The following is a 20,374-nucleotide window of genomic DNA, read 5'->3' as shown; positions in this document are numbered from 1 at the left end:
TCTCCCTTGGTAGGGTGCACTTGTAACCACAAAGGAGGCATGAGGGAACTGGCTGCAGGCATGCCATGTGATAGCTTATGCAGCATACCTTCATTTTGAAGGTTGTAGACATAAAATGCCTGCACCTGTTTCACTGATGGATGTTACTCTATACTGGACGTGTGTGTGTGTGTGTGTGTGTGTGTGTGTGTGTGTGTGTGTGTATGTGTGTATGTGTGTGTGTGTGTGTGTACTCTCTGCTGAGGCCTTCAGTTCCTCTCCTCTGCACATGGCTCATGGCTTCTGTTTCCGCAAGGCTTCAGCTTTCCAGAGCCCCATGCCACAGTTAGCCGTGCTCAACCTCGGAAGTGGGCCGCCCCAAAGCTTGAGAGAAATAAAAAGGATTGTGATTAACTAATCAAAGGCATCTTCCATTGAAAGGCTGAAAATGCTAGACTGGAGATTCTTTGTGATAGTTGGTGGGGCCAGGAGAGCATCAGTATCCTGGGGCTGCTTGCAGTTAGTGTGGCTCTAGTCATGGCACCTGTGTGTGTGTGTGTGTGTGTGTGTGTGTAAAAACCTAACCTACCTACCTTCCTTCCTTCCTTCCTTCCTTCCTTCCCTCAGTCAAAAAATTTAAAAAGACCTTTTCCTTGGATGGAAATATTTATTGCAGTAAAAATACACCTTTCATTCCTTCCCTTGTGTTTGTCGTTGGTTGTGCAGTAGCACAGCAGTCCTGTGTTTATTTGTTCTGGCTGTGTGTACTCTGGTACAGTGGTAGAATGTCCAAGTGCTCTCTGGTTGCCACAGAGGCCTTTTTCAGGTGTTGTGTGTAGGATTTCTGGGGTTAGGTGACCCTGACAGCTGCCTTGGTCCAATATTGGTTTTTGTGTAGCTTTGGCCATTAAGATACATTTTGCATTACATTTGCTTTACTCTTGTTGGTGTTTAGAAATGAGATTTGACATGTCTTACTTCTAAACTAACTGTCCTGAGATTTTAATTTTTTACTTATTTCACCTGAAGACTGAAAAAATAATAAGCAAGTATTTTATTTTATTTTATTTTTTTGCCAGTCATGGGGCCTGAACTCTGGGTCTGGGCGCTGTCCCTCAGCTCTTCAGCTCAAGGCTAGCGCTCTACCACTGGCACCACTTCTGGCTTTTTCTGTTTATGTGGTGCTGAGGAATCGAACCCAGGGCCTTATGCATGCAAGGCATGCACTCCACCACTGAGCCACCTTCCCAGCCCTAAGCAAGTATTTTATATACACCGTTACAACTATTTATGCATAGGAAGTTTAGTCTAGAAAATCATGCAATTTATTTTATGATAAATTTGAATGTTAGATGAGGGTACAGTTATTTAAGAGAGCTTACAGTGCCTTACACTGTAATAGGTATCCTTGTATTTAGCTGTTAATGTGGTTTATTTGTTGGAGTTTTAAGTTCCACACATTCACGTGCCTGAGGAAAGGGCTCTTGCTCTGCCCTCTGCAGAGAAGAGGCTGAATGCATTGAGGGAGCCATATTGGAGGTAGTAGTGTGCACCTAAGCACCAGCCATTGTAGAGTCACCTGCCATACACAGTAGAGCTTTCTTTCATCATTGGCAATTGCTTTTAGGCAATCTCTTTTAGGTTTCTACGCTGCTGTCCCTTTCAGAGGCTGAATGATCTTGGGGAGGTTTCTAGTACTCTGTATCTCAATTTGCTCAGTTTGCTGTTCTACTTTCCTATCACCATGCAGAAAGACTAAAGTAGTGTGAATGTGAGGGAATTGGGAGAGCTCCAGCCACCATAGTGAGTGCTCAATGAAATGAAGGTATTAAGTCAAGTATTCAGTATTTATGAAGTGTGCCCAGCAGTGGCAGAATACTCAGTTCTTTGAGAGTAAGGAGGAGAGAGAAGATGATACAGGAAGCAACTGGCAAATATGAGCAGTGTTATGAGCATAGTAAGGCAGGTTTATAAGGCAGGTTCTGGAAAGGTGTTTATTCATGGAAGGGAGAATGCACTATGGGGACCAAAGGGCAGTGAGCTTCCATCCTTCCTCACTTCCTCACTTCCTTCTCTCTCTTTTCTTGTTCAGTCTTATGGAACTCATGTGATGTCCAGTCACTAGGTACTGGGGATGCAAAAATCAGAAGACACAGCTTTGTTCTCAAAGTAATGGAACCCAGATATGTATATGGTTGTCACACCCAGGATATCAGCCCTATGAAGACTGGGAAGGAGATCTCCATCTACTCTGATTAATCAAGGGAGACTTCAGGAGGAGAGCCAATGTTGAGTGTTTATGTCCCACCCCTACTTCATTCATACACTGACTGAACCTCAGTCTACATTGTTATGACGGTGTTAGGAGAGAGGTGCTTTTAGGAAGTCATTAGGTCAGCAGTGGAACATGTGTTGACAGGTGAAGTGCATAATACGTAAGACAGGTGTGTGGCTGCTGTGGATGGTTGAGTTACATCACAGAGAGATGCTGGTGCTTATTCCTGAAATTTAAAACTGCAAATTATTTTCCCTCCCTCCCTCCCTCCTTCTTTCTTCCCTCCTTCCTTCCCTCCCTCCTTTCCTGGCTTCCTCCCCCCCCTCTTTCTTTCTTTGTGCAGAAGTACAAACCCAGTGTCCCAACCACCTAGTCAAGCATTCCAACACCTCCAGCTCTTATTTTTGTGGATTTTGTGTGTTGTACAAAAATGCATGTACCATATTTAGCTGTTTTACTGCCTGGACTCTCAAAGGCTCTTTTCTCAAGCCTTTTGCTATTTGCACATAGCAAGGGTGAATTCTGATGGAGTTGAATGGAGGGATTTGAGGTTGACACTGAGATTATTTATTCACACCTAGAGCAGAGTCTCTGTTTTACCATCTGTATAAGTTTATAAGAAGTGCGGCGTTTGAGCCAGATATGGTGATGTATGCCTGTAATCCCGGGTCCCGGGAATTCATAGGTGAGAGGATAATGACAAAGAGAGGCCAGCCCTGGACAAAATGACAAAACTCTACCTGAAAAATAAAAGAAACAAAGGCTGGCAGAGTGGCTCAAGTTGTAGAGTGCCTATCTAGCAAGCATAAGGCCTAAGGTCAACCCCTAGGGCCACCACCAAACAAAAACACAAACAGAGAATGGGGCATTTGAGTTTGCTTAAGTCTGTTCTGTGTGCTTAAGTTGCTGAAGGTATGACAGACACAAGTGAAGGTTGCCTGATGGCCTTCATGGAACGTGCATCAGGGACAAGATGAAAGATGATTGATTTTCACACATATGTGGGTGTTCATGTTCAAGGTAGAACATAATCCTGGTGGGTAGGAGCCCAGTGCTGGGAGTGCTGAAGGAATGATGTCTTTCTTGGGAAAGTGGCTACACTTGAAGAGTTTGGGAAGGTTTTATAGAAGGAATGGCAGTTGAGAGATGCTTCAAATGAAGGATGGGCTGAATTCCCAAAGGTAAAGATGTGATGCGGAATCTCACTGGAAGGGTGTGAGTAAGGATGGGGGCCCATGTTTGGTGAATGTCAACTCTGGCTAGGAATTATCCTTGCAACTATCATTCTGATTTTATCATGGCATTGAGCTGTAGTGTAAGACTAGTTATGTGTTTCTCCAAGTCTTCCTTCCTAAATTAGCTGAAAACTATATCAAGACTGGAATGGTGAAGAAAAGTAAGATAGTCGGAATATCTACTGTGTCCGTCAATTTTCTTTTACTATAACAAATGATTGAGATGACCAGTGTGGAGAAGAAGTTCATTTTGGCTGATGATTTTGGAAGTTCCAGTCCATAGTTAATTTGCCTCATTGGTTTTGGGTCTATGCAAAGCAGCACATCATGGGTGGTGTGTGGCACAGCAAAACAGCTTGCCTCATTTCTAGGAAGTGAAAAAGAGGAAAAGGAAGAGGCTGGGATTGCACTGATCCCTTTGAGGGCACACTTCCAATGACCTAGAGACCTCCCTCAGGCCCACCTTCCAAAGGTGCTCCCCTTTTTCAGTAGTAGTTCATCCCTGGGTATCAAGTCTTCAACAATGAGTTTTTGAAGGACAACATGTAACATCCAAATTATAATACCTCAGATCTATTTTTATTTTAATTGCTTGCCCTTGGGGGGGTTGTTTACAAAACATTTGTAACTTTTTTTCTGCCTGTACTAGGGTTTGAACTCAGGGACTTGTGCTCTTGCTTGGCTTTTTCTCTCAAGGCTGGCACTCAGTCACTTGAGCCATACCTCTGCTTTTGGCTTTTTGTTGGTTACTTGGAGATTAAGTAAATTTCATGCCTAGGCTGGCTTTGAATCGAGATCTCAGTCTCCACAGTAGCTAGTATTACAGGTGGGAGTCAGTCACTGGCACCCAGCTCAAAACATTTATAACCTTTTAAAGCTTTTCAAAAACAACATCTAAATGTTCCTTGACTTTAAAGAACAAATAATAAAAAGTACATGCAAGTATAATTAATGGATTTGTTCCTTTTTTTTTCTCTAACGTGGCTATTAGCTGAAGATGGAATTCACTTGGAGTTTTTTTTTTTAATAAAAAACTTAATGTGCAAAACCATCTTGGAAAGCAGTGTCCTATCACTGTCCAAGTGGTAATGCAGGATGTTTTCTGAAGGCCTCTCATTCCAAGAAGTTGCAGCTTGGTGGCCGGGCAGATACCCAGTTGATGCTGTTTTGAAAGGTTAGGTAAGGAACTGAAAATTGAATTTGGAGATAGTTAAATAGTTAAATCAACAGTACTGAAGGGGCCAAACTATGACATCTATCCCCAGGGGACCATGCAGAAAAGACCTTGCTGCAACAATCGGAAAGTACAAGCTATGAGGAGTCTATTCTCATCTCTTCTCTATTTTAAAGGAATGTTTGCTGGGAAGTTGGGAACTCTTTAAAGATCTTAAACATTCTGGGTTCTGAAAAAGCATGAAGATGTGGCCTATTACTGTCAGCAAAGTGGCACCTACAGCACAACCCGTTCTTGTGCTTATATCAAGACCCCCCCCATCTTTGTCCACAGACTTCGCTCTTGTTTTCCTCAACATGGTTTTGTCAGTTTTTTTCAGCTGTGGATGCAAGTTAACTTCAGTTCTGTTTCTTCCCTTTTAGCAAACTTGTTTCTGAGTTCTCTGAGGGCCCTTGTCCACATTGTATATGGTGTGACCTAGGCCTCTAGTCCAGTGCTGCCTCCACCCACCTGGCTCTTTGTCCACATTGCTTCTGATGTGGCCTAGGCTCCTGGTCCAGCACTGCCTCTGCCCACATTGTTGCTGTTTTTCCACTCAATTTTGTATCCATTTTCTTGCTTAGCTGTTTACTATTGTGTGTGACTCTGCCTCTTCTACTTGGTTGCGAAGTATTTAGATCCCCTTCTAGTGTTCCAAATAGAAGCCCATTCACACTGCTGTTTACACTAACTTTACAGTTTCTGCTCTTTCCTCCAAAGCCCCAGGAAGCTCTTCCTCCAAGGAATGCTCTCCTGAAACTGCATGTCAAGGTTGTATATGCTGCAGAACCCCAAGAACAATAGCTAGGAGGCTTAGAATAGACCCAGTTCTGTACCTGCAGCTAGTAATAGAAAGAGAAGGCTGGAATGCCTGATGGATTTCTTTGGGCTGATCCTTTCTGGTTTCAAGGGAAGGAGTGGCAGGTGCTTTTTCTTTTTCTCTCACCAACACTTGTTGAGGTAATTGTTCAATAGCTTAGGCATCAAATAAAGTGCTTTCTGATCTTATCTGGTGATTAGTTTGTGTGATCAACACATCCCAAATAACTCCAGCTGAAGGGTCTGCTTATAGTTACATGCAGAGAATTGGGTATGGCTCAGTCCCTGACGGTGTCTGCCCCAGAGGAAACTGCAGATGAAAGGTGCTCTCTACATTTGCCCAGAGACAGGATGGGCTGCCAAGAAAGCTAAGTTGTTATCTTCTATACCACAACTATATATTGTATGTTATTGGATGATGGTAACTGTGATCTTGTAAACTCATTTCCTTGTTTAATGTTGACAGAATATGGCAAGACACCAAGGGATGCCTTTGGCTTGTTGGAGTTAGAGAGAGAGAGAGAGAGAGAGACAGAGACAGAGACAGAGAGAGAGACCTCATAGAAGGTAGGGAAGAATATAAGAGCTACATTTGAAAGCTGTCTGGAGAACTCTTTACTGCAATATTCTCATTCTGGGATTTGTTTGCCACTGTTTCTGGTAACGTCTCAGGATGATATTCTCTAGACAGAGCTATCTTTGAGCACTTTCTCTCCTACATCTGTGATGTGGCTGGGCAAATGAAACTTGTCAATGAGGAAACAGGGTTCTCGCCCTCACATCTCTAGAGAGGTTTCTAAACTAAGAACTTTACACCCATATTTGGAAGTGTGGAGGCAGAATTCCTTTTCAGATACTGAAATAGTTTGTGTGTTTACAGGAGAAATCTTGTTGCTGATCTCCACACTCCTTACACCTAGTTGTCTACCAGGCATTGTCCCTTACAGGCATGTTCAAGCTAGCATGTAGGAAAATGAACTCTTGGAATGTAATATAGCTCAGTTGTAGGGCAGTTACTTAGTTCAGTCTCTAGTACTGTCTTCTACCTCAAGCCATTCAAGGTTTGCATGACCTCCTTCTACCTCTTACTGTCTCTCCCTCCAATCAACCTTTTGCATCCCCTAGATTTGCCCCCTCTGCCTCTGATTGTCCCCTTGGCCCCTCCTTAAAGTCTTTGTCTATGGTGTCCTATCACAAAGTGATGGTAGTTATTCCTCTTTAGAAATAAGGTCTTCAGGGCAGACACTTTGCCTCCCTGACCCCGATTCTGCCCAGCAGCTCAGGACCATTAGTTATATGAACAAATGAACATGAGAGCTTGGATAGCCCTGCCTGACAGGAGGACAGGGTAGGTTCACAGATTGCCCCTGCTGGATGAAACTTCGGGCACTTAGGGCAGAACAATTCGTGGGTACCTCCCTTTGCCAACGATTGGGTGGCTACCAGGAGGGGGTGCAGGCTATCTTGTCTGAGCTGTCTATGGGTCAGGTCAGGCCATGCAAACAGCAAGTCCTGCCGGAAGGCTAAAGTACAACTGGAGAGATGAGAGGGAGGAAGCTGGGCAGGCTGACGCTTCTCAGTGCCCTCCAGGGCTGTTATTCTTCCCTGTCCATGTTGGTTTCTTCTAACTTAGTTCTTTCTTAAAATTATATAATGTAGCAGTAGTAGTAGTAATAATAATAATGGGAACTGAACTTTAGGGCCTCATGCATGTTAAGAAAATGTTTTACCTCAGAGCTACATCTTTGGCCCTGTGGTTCTTTTTTTATTTTATTGTCAAGGTGATATATAGAGGGGTTACAGTTCATACCTAAGGTAATGAATGCATTTCTTGCCAAACTTGTTACCCCTTCCCTCATTTTTCTCTTACTTTCCCTCCCCCCCAAGTTGTACAGATCATGTCTAACATATTTTCTTGTGAGTATCACTGTTGCATTGGTTCTCCCCTTGTCCTTTGTCTCACTATTTTGTTGTTCCCCTTCTCTTCCCTAATTCAGATAAACATATACCATTCCAGGGGATCAAAAACAAATACAGTGACAACAAGGGATATGCCATAGGGGGAAGAACATACAAAAGAAACAAGAAATCATGTAGTACATTAAAATCAACAACAACAAAGGAAAACATCTTGTGTCCATGTTTTGGAGTTCACTTTGCTTAGCAGCATTTTAGATGGTCATATGTACATATGAGCTATTCTGCACATCTGCTAAGATTATCCTAGATATATACTAATTATTGCAAATAAGGGAAACCATGAGACCTATGTTTCTTTGGGTCTGGCTTATTTCACTTAATATGAGTTTTTTCCAAATCTTTCCAGTTGCTTACAAATGGGACAGTGTCATTCTTTCTGATGGAGGCATAGAATTCCAGTATGTGTGTATGTGTGTATGTGTGTGTGTGTGTGTGTGTGTGTGTGTGTGTATTTCTTGTTCCATTTTCTTGATCCATTCATCTACTAAGGGGCATCTGGGATGGTTCCAAATCTTAGCTATGGTGAATAATGCTGTGATAAACATAGTTGTGCTGGTAGCTTTAGTATGGTCTTGTTTGTGATCATTTGGGTAAATGCCCAAGAGTGGGATTGTTGGGTCATAAGGGACCTCTATGTGTAGTCTTTTGAGGAACCTCCATAGTGCTTTCCAGAGTGGTTGACCAAGTTTACACTCCCACCAACAATGCAGTAGGATTTCCTTTTGGCCACATCCCCTGCTGCATCTGTTGTTATTAGATTCCTTGATTATAGCCATTCTAACTGGGGTGAGGTGGAATCTCAATGTTGTTTTGATTTTCATTTCTTTTATGGCAAGAGAGGTTGAGCATTTCTTCCTGTGTCTATTGGCCATTCTTGCCCATTTATTAATGGGGTGGTTGTTTCTTTGAGGATTTGTTTTTTGGGTGATTTCCCTGCAGTTGATTCTTATTTTACTTTTTTCCCTCTAGAAACTAGACTACCTTCTAGAAGTCAGGAGGAACAGTTATTTTCCAGATGATTCTTTTTTTTAATTTAAATTTTAATTTGATTGTCAAGGTGATATATATATATATATATATATATATATATGGGTTACAGTTACATAAGTAAGGTAGTAAGTACATTTCTTGTCAAACTTGTTACCCCTCCCTCATTTTTCTTCCACTTTCCTTCCCCCCAAACCCCCCAAGTTGTAAAGATCATTTCCAACATACTGTCTTGTGAATATCATTGTTGCATTTTTTCCCACTTTGTCTTTTGTCTCACCGTTTTTTTGTTCCCCTTTGTTTCCCTAATTCAGATAAACATATACAATACCCAGGGTACTATCCAGATGATTCTTGATTCTTCTTGTTTTCACATTCACATTGAATTCTCTGGATATAAAAATTATAGGAATTAGATATTGCTTACATATTGAGAAGCAACTTAAGCTGTAAAAGACCATCATCATATATGTATATCATCATTACAAACTTTTGTGCTCATGATTGGCTTTTTTGATTAAGCTGGCGCAATACTACTTGAGCCATACCTCTATGTTTGGCTTTTTGCTGATTAATTGGAACCTCATAGATTTTTTCCTGCCCAAGCTGGCTTTGAACTTTGAGCTTTAGATCTCAGCTTCTTGGGTAGCTAAGATTATAGATAGACATGAGTCATCAGTGCCTGGAAAAGTTATTATTATTATTATTTTTTTTTTTTTTGGTCAGTCATGGGGCTTCAAGTCTGGGCCTGGGTGCTATCCCTGAGCTCTTCAGCTCAAGGAGAGCGCTTGAGCCACAGCTCCACTTCAAGAGTTATATATATATTTTTTTTTGGTCGGCCGTGGGGCTTGAACTCTGGGCCTGGGCGCTGTCCCTAAGCTCTTCAGCTCAAGGTGAGCACTCTACCACTTGAGCTACAGCGCCACTTCCGGTTTTTCTGGTGGTTATTGGAGATAGGAGTCTCACGGTCTCTCCTGCCCGGGCTGGTTTTGAACTGCGATCCTCAGATCTCAGCCTCCTGAGTAGCTAGGATTACAGGTGTGAGCCACCAGCGCCTGGCAAGAGTTACATCCTTGAAGTCATTCTATGTAAATATTTTCTTTTTAGACAAGATGTCTCTATTTATAACCTTGGTTTTCCTTAGCTGTTTTTCTGTTGTAGGGAACAGCAAAAGGTCATAATAGAGAAAATTATGGTCTGCAAATCTTTTTTTCCATCTTTACAAAGTAGGCTAAGTATTCGTTACCTGAAAATCTGACTTATTTTCCAAGAATCTGACTGTGCTTTTATTCTGGTCTTATAGATATTTTTTGAGTTCAATATTTGTTGCCTGGGATTTAAGATTCCCAAGGATTTGAAACAAGGGAGTACACAACTGAAAAAGATAAATCCCAAATAGTAGTAATTTAATTTCCACTGATGGTTTTCAGCCAGTATGTCATAATCACCATATCATTAGCCATGCTTGTCTAGGAGAGAATGGTTTCAGATATGCTGATGTTTTTCTCCCTCCCACACGGAAGACATGGGGCAGCACTTCCCTAGGCAGGGAAGATTCCGGACTAGGCTGAGCTATAGCCCTTACCTTTACTAGGAATCACTCTGCTTAAAATGACACACTCATGTCAACCTCCAGGAAATACACCTGGACATTAGAAAAAAATGTCTTCAAGTGTAGTGTTGAGAGTGATCTAGAAAATTCTATCTTTTCATCCTTTCTAAATTTTCTTTTTTTTTTCTTTTTTTGTCGGTCGTGGGGCTTGAACTCTGGGCCTGGGCACTGTCCCTCAGCTCTTCAGCTCAAGGCTAGCGCTCTACCACTTGAGCTACAGCGCCACTTCTTTCTAAATTTTCTGTGATGACCATGTGTTTGTTACAATTATTCCCAGGGAACTGGCTTTATGAAGGGTGTGGAATCGACCGTCAGTTTCTGAAAAATTGTGGAAAACAGTTTGATGTGTGTCTTTTTAAACATTTTGGAAGCAGGGATGAAGTTGCTATGGGGACAGAAAGGTTAATTCTCCACAGAGTGGTTCCATCTGGCACCATGTCGCTCCCTGAGCAGAGACGGGAAGTCCTACAAGGGACACAATTTCTCATTAGATATGGAAACAGTTACACATCAAGTTATTATTCCATTCTTTCTTCACCCTGAAATTATGATTTAGCTTTAATCTAATAATAAAAAAATCCAACTCTTCTGCTACTTCTGCCTCCTTTGTGTGCTTGTGGTCACTTGTGTGTGACTTGGTAGGATAGTTTGCAGACTAGAAAGCTCTACTTTTGGAGCAGTATTTCCTGTACAAGGTGTTCTCTGTTATGCTTTCAGATCACAGTTGGAATGAATTCTCTTTCACAGAAGTGTTGATATCTCTCTCATGGGTTATGCTTCTGCATACCTTTGTTTTGTCTCTGGAAATCATAAATTTCCTCCCTTCATATGCTTACTTAAAATCAACATGGCCAAGTTGGAGACAAGATTTTTTTTTAATTTTTTTTTTTGGGTCTGGTCATGGGGCCTGAACTCTGGGCCTGGGCACTGTCCCTCAGCTCTTCAGCTCAAGGCTAGCGCTCTACCTCTTGATCCACAAAACTACTTCCAGCTTTTTTCTTTTTGTTTATGTGGTGCTGAGGAATCGAACCCAGGGCCTCAGGCATGCAAGGCAAGTGCTCTACCACTGAGCCACCTTCCCAGCCAAGAGACAAGATTTTAACACTCCATCCTGAGGGCCTGGCAGGGGCATTCTGCATGCTCTTGAAGTTTAGCTTCACATTCGATTGGAAAGGAAACAAAAGAGTTGAATAAACAGCACGATTTTTTGTGGGTCTTAGGCCACAGGTATAAAAAACTCTCCCAGGGCCCTGGATAAGTTTGTGGTGGTTCAGTGCTCGATCTCATTTTGGGGGTGTGGTCTCTGGTCAGTCTATTTTCTCTAATCTGGAAAATGGAGATGATAACACTTGACTTGCTTACAAGCAAGTTGCTATGATGGTCAGGACAACACAGGTGTCAGCTTTGAAATGCCAAGGACTAAGTGCATCTTCCATGCCCTAACAATGGGTGAGGTCACTGGTATCCTGCCCTTTCCCTTCTGACTGAGTAAGGCTTTATGATGCCACAATGTATGGGACTGTTAGCACCTGAAACTGCTCGTTCAAATGCTTGGTAGTGGGGAAGATTACCCTGGCTGATGGGTTTATAGACAGTGATTGTCAACATGTGAAATCGGCTTTGGGGAAAGAGGTGCTGCATTCACTGCCAGCTTCAGGGCCAAGTGGAACTGGAATGGTTCTGCTTAATGGAAGAAGAGGGACTGTAGTTTCCTGCTTTTGTTTTCTACAGAGCTTTGTCCCTGAATGATTCAAAGATTCAGTCCCTCAGGCCCTGGCCTCAGTTTCCCCACTGAGAACCCTCTTCATGCTGGCCTTGCTGCCGCATTAGTGTATGTTATTTCATTTAGTTCATTTAATTTATAGGGTTAAGAAGGGAATTGTTATGGTCACTACATTTTACAAATGGAGAAACTGAGTGGAGAATTTTGGCACTTATCTGAGATCGTGTGCTGTTGAGATTCCTACAGTGGGAGATTATAGTACAGCCTGCTGGTGTTCTGTGGTTCCCCCTGGTTCTTGGGTGTAGCAACCACTTTCTCAGCAAGTCCCAGTTCTGTGGATTTGAGCACAAAGGACATGAGCCAGGGCTACCACACCGACCCTGCCTACCAAGTGTTTGCTCTGAGAAGTTACCAAAATCTCCAGGAGGAAGGACTAAAGTATAAAAAACTTACAAGGCCCAGAACATCTGCCCTTCCCTAATGTTTGTGGTGGGGAGTAGTTCAGGTTTAGCCTGGAGGGAGCCAGGAGTCTTCTCTCATTTTTCTGGGAGCTACAACTCTCAATGACTGGACACAATTTTTCATAAAACAAGGCAGAGCCACCTCTCAGCAACAGTTTGCTGTTGGGCGTGTGCCTTTTACGTTACCTCTAGTTGTTAGTTCTTTGACTCCACTGGAAGGACTTAACCAATGCTTTGTAATTTTTTAAAAAAATATTTCTAAACATCAGATACTCTTGGAACTGAAGCTGTCTTTATCTGGACTTTCTGTATTTACACTAAAGTTCTGTACCTTGCTTTGTATGCTGAATGGCTGTGATAAATGGATTTTTTTCAGAGAGGATATACAAGTGAGAAGAAGATGTGAAAGTGAGGAATGGTACACATGCAGAACTGAGAGGTGGAGTGAAGCAGAGGAGAGAAGGCAGACCTTCTAGCCTGGATTCAAATTTCTGTTAGGCATCAAAAATGTGTTACTCTTTAGGATCTTGGAGAATACATCGATGATGCCCAGGGAGGGGCCTGTACACAGTAGGCACTGAATGAATAGTGACTGTAGCAGTGTGTTAGCTGTGGAAACACTTGTTTATAAAGTTGACTCCTGTGTGATTCTCACTGAGCTAGACCCTGCTCATAACCTCCAGCCTCTCTAGCTCTGACTGCCAGGGTCTCAGAATTTCTCATCAGAATGTTGGGGTAAAGACTGCTGCTTGTAACTGTAGTTTTGATGGAACATTTGTGCCCCGAACTGAGCTGACTGGTGTTTGCTCTGGACAGGACACTGGAAATGTTAATGCAGCTAATCCAATGAGATTAGCCTCCTGAGCTCAGGGATTTGAGAGAACAAAGGGCATTGAAGGGACCACTTAGAAGTTTAAACAGACTAGCTCTCCCTTTTCACCTAAGCCTTGTACAGGGATTTCAATAGCTCCCAAATGAGCTTGTTTGAATGGCAATAGCACCCTTTTAAATTCTAATTAGCTAGTGAATTAACTGGTATGAATTTTGATTAGTCAGGATGAATTACAGGTATTAATGATTGGACAGTTTTTAAGCAAATGAAAGTACTGGTGATCCAGGGGGTACTTTGGCTAGCCGTCTGTCCTGGAGAGACTTTCACACTCCATTATTTACACATTTGAAACCCTCACTGGATATAACGTGGAGCTGGGGACAGAATGAAGATGCCTTGGCTTGTCCTAGGTGGCAGTGGGAGTAATGGAGTATAAAGTCGGTGGCTGGCGGGGATCCAGCCTGGTGCTCCACAGCAGGCATCCTGTGTTGTATGTACCTCCTGCACATGGGCTGTACCAGTGCTGTTATACTCTGGAGCCAAAGGCTGCCTGCAAGCATTGCTGTCTTGCCAGGGCCAGCCTCACTGGCTCCTGGGACTGCACATGGTCTTTTCTGTGGTTGATTCTGGTTATATTCTGGCCTATGCAATCCTCCCATGCTAATCATTAGGGGTCTGGTTTCCATTTGGCCCAGGAAGGGAATATATATATATATATATATATATATATATATGTATGTATATATATACATATATATATATATAATTTTTTAGAAACTCATTGCTTAATTCTAGGGTTGTTGCTCAAGGGGGTACAGCACAAATCCCAGTACTGCCAAAACAAACCAATAAACAAAATCTCACTTCCTGATGACTAAATGAACAGCTGAAATTTTAGAAGTTCCCTCCCTAGACCCATTTCAGTGATGTCGTATGTACGTTCAACTAGGGCGTTTTGTAAAGAATCACAGGGTCACTTACAAATAGGGCAAGCCAGGGTGTCTGCAAGTCCTGGATGGCCGTACTCACTAACTGCTGTATACCTTAGTTTTGCAAGTATTGAGCCTACTTGCTCATGTCTCCATAGGCAGGCAGACAGGGAATTGGAAGTGGCTTTACCATGTCCTCCCCTTCTCTAGGCTCTCCTGGTGCTCTTGGGGACAATCTGTGGGTTCTATATACTGGGAATGCTCCTTTCCTTTCCCACTTCCTTCAAGATGCTCCAGGAGAATGTCAGCCGTTGCCTTGCAGGTGCTTCCTCAGAGTTTGATCATAGTAACTCTGTGTGTGTGTGTGTGTGTGTATACATGTTTGCACTTGTGAGTATTTCATTGCTTTCTAATTGTACTGGAACTTGTCTTCCCTAGAGACTGTAAGCACTGAGCAGTCAGGGACTGTACTTCCATATTGCTGTGCTCAGTTTGGAAGTTGCCTGGCACATAATAGGCCTTGGATAATTGCTGCGTGAGTAGATAAATGAGCACACAACAGCAGCTTTGAGGGCATATAAAGCAGATTGTAGTCTACTCTCAATTTTTGCTTTCAAAAAAGTTGGCCTGCTTCAGACTGACTGTGTCTCTGTTGGGAGCTTTACATGGTATATCATGGGTGCAAGTATATGAGGACCCAAAGAAGTGCCAAGTTCATTCCTGGTCCTAGTACCTGATGTATGCATCCCCATCATCATTCATTTCTACTCAGAAGTTTAGCTAAGATGTTCTTCCAAGATGACTTTCTGGAGCATTTCAACAGTTCTAAAGTTCATCAGCACTGAAAAAAACCTCTTAATTGGTGCTTGGAGAACTAGATGGGGCAGAGATCTTCTGGGAGATGGACAGCAGAGCCTTGCTTAACTTGGCTTCAGTGTGATGGAAATAAGTGTGAGGGACAGACAGGAACAGAGGTAGTAATGAAGGCTCAAGCCCTTATTCTGAAAGCTGTTGTTTGTGGCCACTGTGACCTCACATCTTCCTACTTGTGACAGAGTGGCAGCAATTAGGGGTGACCTTTCCAACCACAGCACTTCAGAATCCTCTCTTTCAGCACTAAAGCCCTTGTCCCTCTGGCACCTGCTTCCATCATGGCCGAGTATCCTGGATGCTGCTTTCACAGAGACATATATGAAACACATCCTGTCCTTACTCTTGGAGGCTGGGCTTACAAAGATGATCATCACTTTAGGAACCTAACACCTTTTCCTGAGATGATAAAACAATGCTACAGGTTTATATCTAGAGACTCTTATAGAATGAGTTTTTGGAGGAGTGGCATATCTGTTATGTCTTTACCTTCCTGCCACCTGCTGGAGGCAAGACACCTTGTTGGAATGGCTCCTATGGTCTACATTGATCACCCTCTGCTGGGAAAATAGGACTTCAGAGTCTGTGTCTTCAGGTGTGAGATTAGTTCTGACCAATCCAATCAGAGAATAGACCTGAGGGTTCATTCCTCCTCATCCTATTTCTTTATCCGTGTCCAGCATCTTCCCACAAGTGATTTGAAGACAGCTATATCCAACATCAAGATAATAATAAAGCTGGGCGCCAGTGGCTCATGCCTGTAATCCTAGCTACTCAGGAGGCTGAGATCTGAGGGTCACGGTTTAAAGCCAGCCCGGGTAAGGAGAGTCCGTGAGACTCTTATCTCCAATAAACCATTAGAAAACTGGAAGTGGCGCTGTGGCTCAAGTGGTAGAGTGCTTGCCTTGAGCTGAAGAACTGAGGGACAGCGCCCAGGCACAGAGTTCAAGCCCTACAACCGACCAAAAAAAAAAAAAGATAATAATAAAATATTGAGGGTTTTGGGAAAAAGAGAACATATGTCTAACAGGGCTTTGCTAAGCAAGAAAGTATATTAAGCATGCTGACTCAACTAGCACCCTTTGTTCTTTTGTGTCCAGAACATTCATCAAAGGCATTCAGACTTTCAGGCTTTACCCAGAAATGGTGAAACGTGAAGGGCATTTCAGCACTGGCTTGCTTTTCTTTTGGAGGAAAGAGGCTAAGGTTTTAGGAAACTCACTAAAGAGGCTTTTAATTCCTTTTGGTGTTTTGGTTTCAGGCCTTCGAACTGTAGGAGATTAATGACAGGCATGAATTTTATAGACTTTTTTTCTGATATAAAAAAACTACCTTCAAGCACTTACCAATGAGTTTCATTAAGAAATGATTTTCTGCTGGGCACCTGCAGCTCATGCCTGTAATCCTAGCTACCCAGGAGACTGACATCTGAGGATTGTGGTTTGACGCCAGTCTGGGAAGGATAACTCTTACCTCCAATTAACCAGCAAAAAGCCAGAAGTGGAGCTTGGCTCAAGCGATAGAGTTCCAGTTTTGAGCGAAAAAGCTAAGGGGAAGTGCCCAGCCCATGAATTTTTCTTTGGTGGTACTGAGGATTGAGCATAGGTCTCCTTGTACTTTCTTGGCACTTGCTCTAACACTTGAGCTATATGCCTATGGCCCTTTTTACATTAGTTTGATTTAAATAGAGTCTTTCCCTATTCACCAGGGATGCATGAAGACTACAGTCCTCTTACCTCCACTGCCCATGCAGCCGGGATTATAGGCAGGTATTATGCCTTGCCAGGAAATGAATTTTTTTAAGAACAATCCAGAGGTTGATCATATTTTACTGTTTAATACACCAAGTAGTTTTTGGTCGTATATAGAAAAAGAAACAACATCCAAATATAAAAATTGTATTGCTTTAGTTAGCTCTAGTAAAATTAATTAATTACCTAACCATATTGATTGGCTTCTGACCAGTTCTGACCCAAGTTGTTCCAATATAATTTCGTCTGTTTACCAATGAAGTTCTGATTGGTTGTGACGGAATTTCTTCATCTTGCGTATTGGGATCTTCCTGCATGGTGCTCTCTCTTGGCCAGCCTCTCAGTGCTGCTCTGCTCTAGCTTTCATCTTGCGGCCCTGGTTCCCATGTCCTTCATGTCTGTACCTCTCTTTGAGTGTCTCTGGGCCGTCTTTTATTCTGGAGAGAAGGATTTTTTTTTCTTTCACAAAGTGGCCTAGCATATGACCCCAGCTGATCTTAATTTCCCAATTAGGCCATGTTTCTTTGAGAATATGTGTGACAGCACTGTGTCAGGGGGGAATGGGCTGTGGAAGGCAAGGTGCCAGGAGACAGGAGGTGAAGAGCTAAGCTGTCCCTAGGCTCTACCCCTCCTAGTTCTTAACCTTGTGCCCATTACTAACTTCTGTAGTAATCAAACTGAGATAAGGATTAATGAGACGAAATACGGGGACAGTATGTGAAGCTTTACATCAACATCCATGTATCCATGTATCTCACCACTTACCTATTCAGTTATCTTCCTACATGTTGCTTATCAAACTTAATTGCCATGAGTAAGTTATTGTTAACCAATTTCTGCTACCTTTCCATACCTCTCTTTTTGCTACTAATTTATTACTAATTACTGATTAAACCTTTGTAGTCTTTTAGCATATATATTGATTTACATGGAATGTATGCGGGTTAATAGATAGTTGTTTGCATTTGTATCTCAAAATATCTCCTCTTCAACAATTACGTGCATACATACATACATATGTACATACATGCATACAAACACACCTACTCTGAATATTTCTGTGTGAATTTCAGGTTTATGTAGAGGTTATGGATTGATTGATTTCCATGGTTGGATTTTTTTGTGTTAATGGGCAGTCAAGAGTGCTCATTTTAAAGTGAAATTAATAACTACTTAAGAAAATTTTATCATATGCACCACTAGCAACTTGGTTAGTCTCTCTGGGAAAAACAATCATACAATAGTACACGAATATCTGTGTTTGTGGCATCTGTAATTCAGTTGGGGTATACTTTCTCATGTTCCTGAGATTCTTGGTGTATAGTGAGCCTCATTTTGGTATTTGCACCCTTCATCCTCAAGTGATAAATTCCTCTAGTGAATCATTGATTCACTTTGAGAATCTATGCCAGGTGGAAAGCAGTGTCAGGTGACTAGACCATGCAACACATGAAGGCAGAGATAGTCCTGAGTCTTTAGGACTTTGTGTATGTAGGCGGAAAATAGTCTAGGAGAAGATTTGCTTGGCTCTATGGAAATACACAAGGGATTTCCTTCCAGCCTTTTCATTCAGGGTAGAAATGAAGGAGGAGATCTGAGATGAAACAGAAAGGGAAAGGAGACTTTTAATTCATATATTGGGTTTAAATGAAGTCAATTTTGAGGGCTGCCAGAAGGTTTTGCTGAGTTCTAGCAGAAAATACGACTATACCTTATTAATATTCACATGGGACTTTGCCAAGTATTTTTTTGAACTGTATATTGTCATCCTCACTTTCCATATGTGAAACTAAGAAACAGAGATAAAGTCACAGGCTCAAGTCAACCCAGATCTAGTGAACTGGGTCTTTCTGTCAAGCCTGAATTTTTGACCCTGGCTCTATCTGTTTTTCTGTGGCCCACATGTCCCTAAGGGATGTGGACATAAAGTTTTCCCGTGAAGGAGACAAGAGGCAGCATGGGCTGCTTCAAGGGGTGGTGAAGAGAATGAAGTTCACCCGTCATTGTACAGAACACCAACTCTGGCTCCTATAGGAAGTGAGGTGGGGGGCAAAGGTTCTTCTATACACTTTGCAAACACTGGCTGTTTTTCAACTTCTCAGAGGAGACCAAAGCTTGTTGGAAATGAAGAGGAACCAGGGTACAAAGTGGTGAGTAGGTGAGGGCTCAGAGCACTGCAGCTCTTCTATTTTGCAGAGTCTGTCTCCACTTAGAATCACAGGGCAGGCACTGACAGATGTATAAGTAGATGCTCAAGAGCAAATTAAAAATGCATTGTTAAAAATGGATTCAATGTGTGAACAGAGATTGGCATGAAGGTTGGGTCCCTGTATTTTTAGAGGCTAATTAAAGTGCATGAACAATGATAAATTCAGATAAACCATATCATCTGAAATCACTATAAAGCAGCCATTGAAGCTAGTATAACCTGTCAAGCATTCCCTGACTACAGGCTCTGTCAGTTTTTGACCATATTCTCATCACCCTGGACCCTCGGGGCCCTCACAGTTAAAGGATGTACATGTAGGTGCGTTTCGTCCTGAGTTTGGGGTAGGACATGTCAGCTACTTGCCTGCTTTACCACATGCACTTAAGTCCAGTCTGGTCAGGTTTAAGTCAAGGAATCTCTGGTCAGGTTTCTGTAATGAACTTGGACTGGAGCTGAGATGAGGGAAAGTATGCTCCCCTTATCAGAGTGAGGTGCTGTAAGTGCTTTTCTATATGTGTCATGTGACATGTGGACTCTACTGACTCACTGAGTAACTGGACAGCTGTGTATGGGCTATAGTTGGCAGTAGAGTAGATCCCAAGATCAATAATATGAGGTGTGTGTGTGTGTGTGTGTGTGTGTGTGTGTGTGTGTGTGTGTGTGTACTGGGCTTGAACTCAGAGCCTGGTGTGCTGTCCCTTAGCTATTTTGATCAACACTGCTATTCTACTACTTGAATCACACCTCTGCTTTTGGCTTTTTTTGCTGGTTAATTGGTGATACAAGTCTTACAGTGGAAATACGAAATTGTACAACTACTTAATAATTAAACAAACCCCATAAATTTTTAACAAAGGAATTTTAAAAATTAATTGTGCCATTGAGACGTTATGTCGTGGCTCATGTCTATAATCCCAGCTACTCTGGAAATGGAGTCTAGAGGATTATAACCTAAGACCCAGCCTTGCCAAAAAGTTATTGAGATTGCATCTCACCCAACAAGCTAGGTCTAGAACTTACCCATGGAACCATGTGACTCAGCATCTGTTGTGGTATCTTCTATACTCAGACACCACATGGATAAAAAAAAAAGTCTTATAGTGTTTCCTGTCTGGGTTGGCTTCAAACTACCATCATCTTAGATCTTAGCCTCCTGATTAGCTAGAATTACAGGTGTGAGCCACCAGCACTTGACAAGAATGTGAGATTTTTTTCAAAGTTAGATTAATTTCATTTCTAGTAGTTGATAATGCTTTTTATCTACAATAAAAATTCCTAGCACAAAATGAATATTCATTATACACAGATATAGTGATGGTGTGCTAAGAGCAAAAATGATCTCGGGTAAACTCAAGGTCTCTGTGTGTCATAATTAGAAACATATCAGTTCTTACCAGACGATCTTTTAAAATTTCAATCCAGCTGGCTTTTTAGATGCCAGCAAGTAGTGGTATTTTGGGTTATGTTTTTGGTGACTGCAGGATTTTAAAATCTGTTTC

The sequence above is a fragment of the Dipodomys ordii genome, unplaced genomic scaffold (genome assembly GCF_000151885.1).
Source record: "Dipodomys ordii isolate 6190 unplaced genomic scaffold, Dord_2.0 Scaffold100, whole genome shotgun sequence".
NCBI classification, from domain to species: Eukaryota; Metazoa; Chordata; class Mammalia; order Rodentia; family Heteromyidae; genus Dipodomys; species Dipodomys ordii.
Note: the sequence above shows the minus strand (reverse complement) of the source record.